Source organism: Chrysochloris asiatica, unplaced genomic scaffold (genome assembly GCF_000296735.1).
Source record: "Chrysochloris asiatica unplaced genomic scaffold, ChrAsi1.0 scaffold00165, whole genome shotgun sequence".
NCBI classification, from domain to species: Eukaryota; Metazoa; Chordata; class Mammalia; order Afrosoricida; family Chrysochloridae; genus Chrysochloris; species Chrysochloris asiatica.
In genome coordinates this window covers 5,093,799-5,100,855 of record NW_006408683.1, presented here as the reverse complement: position 1 = coordinate 5,100,855, position 7,057 = coordinate 5,093,799, and the positions used below count along the sequence as shown (strand labels likewise).

Below are 7,057 nucleotides of genomic sequence, written 5' to 3'. Positions count from 1 at the left end.
GCTGGTTCCTTGAAAGGAGTAATAAAATTGAAAAACCATTGGCAAACCTAACAAAAGAAAAGAGGGAGAAGACACAAATAACATGCATTAGAAACCACATGGGCGATGTCACAATGGAACCAAAGGAAATCAAAAGGATAATAACAGAATACTATGAAGAGTTGTACTCCAACAAATTCAAAAACTTAGAAGAGATGGAGGATGCATTTTTAGAAAAACACGACCTATGTAAACTCACACAGAGTGAAGTAGAAGACTTGAACAGACCCATAACAATAGAAGAAATTGATCAGGTCATCAAAAAACTCCCAACATGGGTGAACATTAAAGTGGGCATCACTGAGCAGCTAAACCAACACCTATAATAATCAACCTTTGGCATTAATCAGTTCATAAGCAAAAGCTACTTAAGTCAGTTTCAATTTTATTTCATTAACTTTAACAATGAACAAATTGTATAGTTCAAATGTTATTAAGTTGATTTCAAACATAGGTTTCCACAGAAGATAAACGGATATAAGATTTCAAGTAATGTCTGGTGCAGTCCATTGTCCATTTAAAAATATGCTTCTTTCATCCATACAAAGCATTGAAAGGCCATTTTTTTTCTTTTATACTGCATAGAAGCTAGATATAAATGTTGATGTTAATTTATTTCATTGTCAAGTTAGATGATGTAGCTGAGAGGCACAAAAGTTCATATTTAAAGATGCAAACAAAAAGCTTGTTTTATTTCTCTGATAGAAAATAGAGGCTTCCATTCATGTCTCTTATAGCAGGTCACCTCTTCTTCCCTTTTCCTTTTTTACTACACTCTTCTTGCTGAAGACTTTGGTCACCACCACCTGTTTTTTGTGTCCTTGTTTTTAGTTTAGGTATCATTTCTGCTGCATACAATATTACTGACTTATCTGATGGAAACTGTACAAGACAGAGGCTGCCATCTTCCTGTTTGAGCTGGACCTGGACTCTACCTCGGTATTGAACATCACAATCCCATTCCCTAGAGTACATTTAATTTTTCTCCAGAAATGCATGAAGTCCAACTGCTAAGCATACATCTTGAATCGCTGTAGCTGTAGGATTTTCAACAGCCTTATTGATAGGGATTCACCTCCCCTCCATGATGGTCTTCTTGTTATTTCATTAAGCAGGGTAGATGCAAATGAACCTGTCCTTGTCTGCAGGGGACCGCAAATGCACAAGCCATTTCCACTGGGGACCACAGAGTGCCAGCTTGGAGTTTGTAGAGAGAAAGCTGACCTGAGTGCAGCACTGAGAGACAGCCAAGACAGTTCAGTCTTCCAGCAGAAGTCTGTAATGTTCGTTGTTAATGGTGTCTTTGCCTAACTTTGCTATCATAAAGTGAATTCAGGAAGCTTGCATTTTTTTCCTTCAGTTCCGTCAGCTTGAGAAATGCTGAGCATGTTCTTCTCTTTTGGTTTTCTAGTTCCAGGTCTTTGCACATTTCATTATAATACTTTCTCTTTTGAGTTGCCCTTTCAGATTTTCGGTACAGCTCTTTTACTTCATCATTTCTTCCAGTTGCTTTATGTTTTCTATATTCGAGAGCAAGTTTCAGACACCTATATATATATATATATATATATTTTAACTTTATTGTGAATTTAGTGAAGGTTTACAGACAAGATCATCAGCTTTACATTCAACAAACCACGCATTTTGCTTCATCTCCATGATTGTGGTCCCCTCCTTGCAGCAACATTTCTCCCACTTCCTCCCTGTGGTTCTTATTTCCATTCCACTCTCTTTCCCAACCCTTCTGAACTTTGTTCTTAGGTAAATGTTGCCTTTTTTTTCAATCGTAAATGGTTGACTATTCTGTGGTGGTGGTTGTTGTTAAGTACTGTCAAGTCAATTCGGTTCATAGAGAAATTGTATAAGGTTTCCCAGGAGCAACTGGTAGGTTTGAACTGATGACTGTGGTTCACAGTCCAGTTGTTGTTCCCCCTATATACCTCTCTACCACTTTGTTGAAAATTGTGCCACAAGGGTAAATTCTGTTCCAAACCTGAAGGTTGGTCGAGGATCATAGAGTTCCTCTAGTCTCTTTCTGACCATTAAGCCCAGTTATTTTTTTTATAATTTTGAGTTTTGTTTCACATTGTCTCCCACTTTATCTGGGACCTTCTAATGTGGTCCCTTTTAGAGCAGTGGGTAGTGGTAACCAGGTACCATCTAATTCTTCTGGTCTCAAAGTTGTGGAAACTGACTTTCATTTTTGTCTTTTCTTTCTTTCCTGTCTTTTAATGACCTTTGCTTTCTTGGTGTGTGATGTTCTTGATGTCATCCCACAACATTTTTGTTCTTGGGTTATTACTTTCTAATGCATCAAATATGTTCTAATTTCAAGTGGCATATATTCAAGGTTATATTTTGACTCCTATGGACTTGTTATAATTTTCTTCAGCTTCAGCCTGAACTTTCATAAAGCAATTAATGATCTGTTCCACAATTTTGGCTGATGATTTTGCACTTCTCTAGTGTCTCTTCCTACAGATATAGTCTATTTGATTCCCTTGCATTCTGTCTGATTATGTCCATGTGTATAGTAGTAGTTTATGTTGTTGGAAAAAAGTATTTGCAATGAATAAGTCATTGGTCTTGCAAAACTTGTCATGGCTTCTCCAGCATCATTTCTATCACTAAGGCCATGTTTTCCACCTACAGATTCTTCTTGTTTATTTCCAGCTTTTGTATTCTAATCTCCAGTAATTACAAATGCATCACAATTGCATATTTAATGCATTTCAGGCTGAAGAAGTGGCATAATTTTCTTCAATTTCGTCTACTTTGACTTTAGTGGTTAGTGCCTAAATTGTAATAGTAGTGATCTTTCTTATAGGTGTACTGATATTATCTTATCACAGGCAGCATTATACTTCAAGGTAGATTTTGAAATACTTTTTTTGACAATGAAAGCTGTGCCAGTCCTCTTCAATTTGACATTCCTGACAGAGTAAACTGTATCATTGTCAGATTGAAAATGGTCAGTCATTGCCCATTTCTGTTCAGTAATGCATGGGATATTGATTTTTATGTGTTCTATTTAATTTTTTTACAACTACCAGTTTTCCTAGTTTCCTGCTTTATAAATTCTACATACCAGTTATTAATGTATCTTTTCTGCTGTTTCTTCCCATTTTGAGTTGTGCTCCATCAGTAAATGAAAGTCCTGAAAACTTTGCTCCATTTGTGTCAACTGTACACTGAGGAAGCAGCTCTTCCCAGTCGTATTTTGAGTGCCTTCCAACCTGAGGGGCTCAGCTTCCAGCTTGATATCAGACAGTATGCCACTGCTGCTTATAACGTTTTCAGTGGCTAATCAATCAGAAGTGATCAGCCTCTCCTTTCTTCCATCTGCCTTAATCCAGAAGCTCTGCTGAAACCTGTACACCATGAGTGACCTTGCTGGTATTTCAAATTCAGGTGGTATAACATCACAGCAACACACAAACCACCACAGTGTGGCAAACTGACAGATGAGTGGTGGAGACTTGAACTGTGCTCTGTGGGATTTTCATGGCTGTGACTTTTCAGAAGCAAATTGCCATGCCTTTCTTTCAAGACACCTTTGGATGACTTTGAACCACAAACTTTTTAGTTAGTAACTAAATGCTTAGGCATTTGTGCCACACACAGACTCATATATATGTAGATATGTGGTTGTTTTTAAGTGCTGTCGAGTCTGTTCCAACTCATAGTGACCCTGTGTAGTTTTTTCTGAGGCTTGTAAATCTTTGTGGGACAAGAAAGCCTCATCTTTCTCCCTCAAAGCAGCTGGTGGGCTTGAATTCTCTGTGAGTCTCTGTCCAGTGCTTATTCTGTGGAGACATTGCACTCCCATCTGTAGATATGTTGTTGTTGTTAAGTGCCATCAAGTCAGTTCTGACTTACAGTGACCCACTATAGGGTTTCTGAGGAGGGACTGGTGAGTTTGAACCACTGGTTTTGTGGTTCAAACCAACCTTGCAGTCCTGCACTTATCTTACAGCACCACAAGATATAAACATATGTAAATAAATGCAAAAACCCACCTAGTAGCCTATGCAGAGAAATTACTCTAGATAATGACATCACAGGGTGATTTGTATTCCTTATGCTTTTCTGTATTTTAGTTTTCCTACAAAGAAACGTATGTTACAAAAAAGAAAGCTAATGATATGATTTAAAAAGTTGCATAGTGATGATAGAGACACTGATATTGAAAATGCACCCTGAGTATTTAAACAAAATTGCTTTCTAAGTGGTGATATTTAAACATTAACATGTTATTTTGTATGTGATTTAAAATATACCTGTGGACTTAATACAATTTAATTTTGTAATTAGGAAAAAGGATCGTTTTGTATTCCTGATAAATGTTGTTGTTGTGAAGTGCCGTGGAGTCGTTTCCAACTCGCAGTGACCGTGTATAGGGTTTCCAAGGTGCAGCTGGTAAGTTTGAACTGCCACCCTTATGGTTCAAACCCACCTTGCAGTCCAGCGCATTAACCTACAGCATCACACCAGTACTCCCTTGATACATATATTCTGATATTTAGTGTATTAACTACTACTTCCTTGTTTAAACTATATCTCAATCCAGGATAAAGCTTTTCTTTAAATCTTGCTGCAACTGATTTTCTAAAATTGCTTTTGGTATGAATAAGGTAGAAGATTACATTAGTGGGGACCACTGCTTTAACACTACTAGTGTTGGGAAGGGACTCTCAAATTTCATGGAGAGAAACACACTGAAAAGGATGGAACAGTGACTATAGCTGGAGCCTTGTGAGTCCAGCCCTCAGAGAATAAGTTGGAGAAATTAGTGGTTTGACAGCCACATCACTCTAAATTACAGAAACTCAGAGTTGGAAGGGACCATATCAGTTACCTGGTTTAGCTACTTGTTAATTCTTGAAATATCTAATGGCCAACCAAGATAGGATCCAACCTATGACAGACCACTCATCTGTCAGTTGTACTGTGGTGGCTTGCATGTTGCTGTGATTCTGGAAGCTATGCCACGGCTATTTTAAACACCTGCAAGGTACTTATGTTTTGGTTTTAAGACATGATTTATGTCAAAATCTGTATATTAAGATTTGGAGCTGAGCTCGAAATTTCTCAGGTAGTTAACAAAACCTCTTATGTATATCTTATTTGGTGACCTAGTACTAGTTGAAATGTAGGCATTTTATAAACTATTGTAGCGACTGATATGATCTTATATTTTGTGAAGCAGGAAATAATTCAGTTTGTTGACTAATGGCTATGTTACTAAGGAGAAATTAATTTTCACCATGTTTTTTATTATGCCTATTCAGTGGGCTCCACATTAAAATAAATAATGCTGTATTAAGAAAAGTGATGGCCTAACAATTTCACTATGGGAGTTAGAGAAAAAAACAACACAGGGCTGTGATTCCCATCAAAACCATTGACTTACTTTGAGGAGCTAAAACAGGTACTATTCTCCCTGTGCCCAAATTTCCTCAGATGAAAATAGGTGAAGGGAATTGACTTAGACCAAGGTAGAATTAGAAACAATTTTGCCTCATACTTTGAACCTTAAATAAATGTTGATATTTTAAACAAATCTCACATTGTTCACATGTTCTTTGAGAGTCTCCATCTTGGGAATTGACTGGAATCAGTGGAATGCCTGGAGATCACTGTGGCAGCTAGCAGGAGCCCCCACCCTTTTGTGTGGCAATGAAAGCAGTATATTTTCTCCAGGTCACACTAAAAAATAAGACAAAAACCAAACCCATGGCCATGGAAGTATTCTGACTCATAGCAATGGACAGAGTAGAACTGCCCCATAATCTTTATGGAAACAGATTATGACATCTTTCTCCTGTGGAATGACTGGTGGGTTTGAACCTCTGACCTTTCAGTTAGCTGCCGAATATTTTACCACTGTGCCCCCCAGCTAACATAAACAACCATAATTCTTCAGAGTAGGAAAAGCCTGGCATATCAGGGCCTTGGTCTAGTAGATGAAAATTTACTGACACACTATTAAGAAGAACTCAGTGTAAAAAGTACTGCAGAGCTTAGCTGAGGATCTATCCCCAGAAAGCTTTTATTACCTTCACATTCACAAATGCAGCCTAGGTTACTTGGAATCATCATCTCCTCTCCAGGATGTTAGCTTTCCCCTTAAAAGAAACACACTAAAATTTAGCTCTATTTGCCTCATTCATGTTTGCTATAGCAGGATATATTTGTTTGATTTGGTTTTATCTTTTGAATAGGAGGGATGCCTTCACTCTCCCTTCCCTTCCCACCCACAGAAGAGGTGTAAGAATTATCTTTGGGCAGGAGTGGGGAGAGAGACCAGGTGTTACATATGCTAGGAATTTAACACAATATCTTAGTCATTCACGCATTTCATGTGATATTTTATAGATGAGGAGGCAGAGCCAAACTTCTGTATAAACAATTAGATCCATGTGGTGGGATGAGGGGGGTTAATGAAGACATGCCTGAAATCTTAACAGCAGAGATGGATTCTTGTAGGAGGAGCTGTCATTCCATGTTACAGAACCAGAAATATGTACACTGCTGACAGACATAACAAATAATAACAGACTCTTACAGTTCACAAAGCACCTTCATAGCTTATCTCATGTGATTTTCACAGCCTTATAAGGTAGATACTACTGCTCTCCCTTTCTTACAAATCAGGACGCTGAGGTTACAGGATAAATTTTAGTAAGAATATTTTAACTATCTTTGCTCTAATATTATAGTGACTATACTGTGGCCTTTTTCTGTGAGAATGTCAAATTTCCATATTTTAAAGACTCTAAAAGACGTTAATCAACACAAGGGGGACTTTCCCATTTTGATTTTGCCTAAACTGAAGAAATGACAATGGTTTCCTTGTCTTTTTAAGCATTTCTGCTGTTATTTATAGAATCTTTCTTGAATTCATTTTATAAAAGGTTCGTTAGTTGAGTTTTGCCTTAGAGAAAATTGTTCTGGACTGTACCATTTACACTGTATCAGTTTTGTAAAATATAGATTTAAAAATATTTTAAAATAT

At 37.4% G+C, this 7,057-nt stretch overlaps 1 protein-coding gene and 1 pseudogene across 1 annotated transcript in view; one reads left to right on the top strand and one right to left on the bottom strand.

Annotated features, from left to right (window-relative positions):
- Positions 1 to 7,057, top strand: part of EFCAB2 (EF-hand calcium binding domain 2) — a 128,863-nt gene that overhangs the window by 100,590 nt on the left and 21,216 nt on the right. The window lies entirely within an intron of this gene.
- LOC102826292 lies at positions 781 to 6,141 on the bottom strand (annotated as a pseudogene).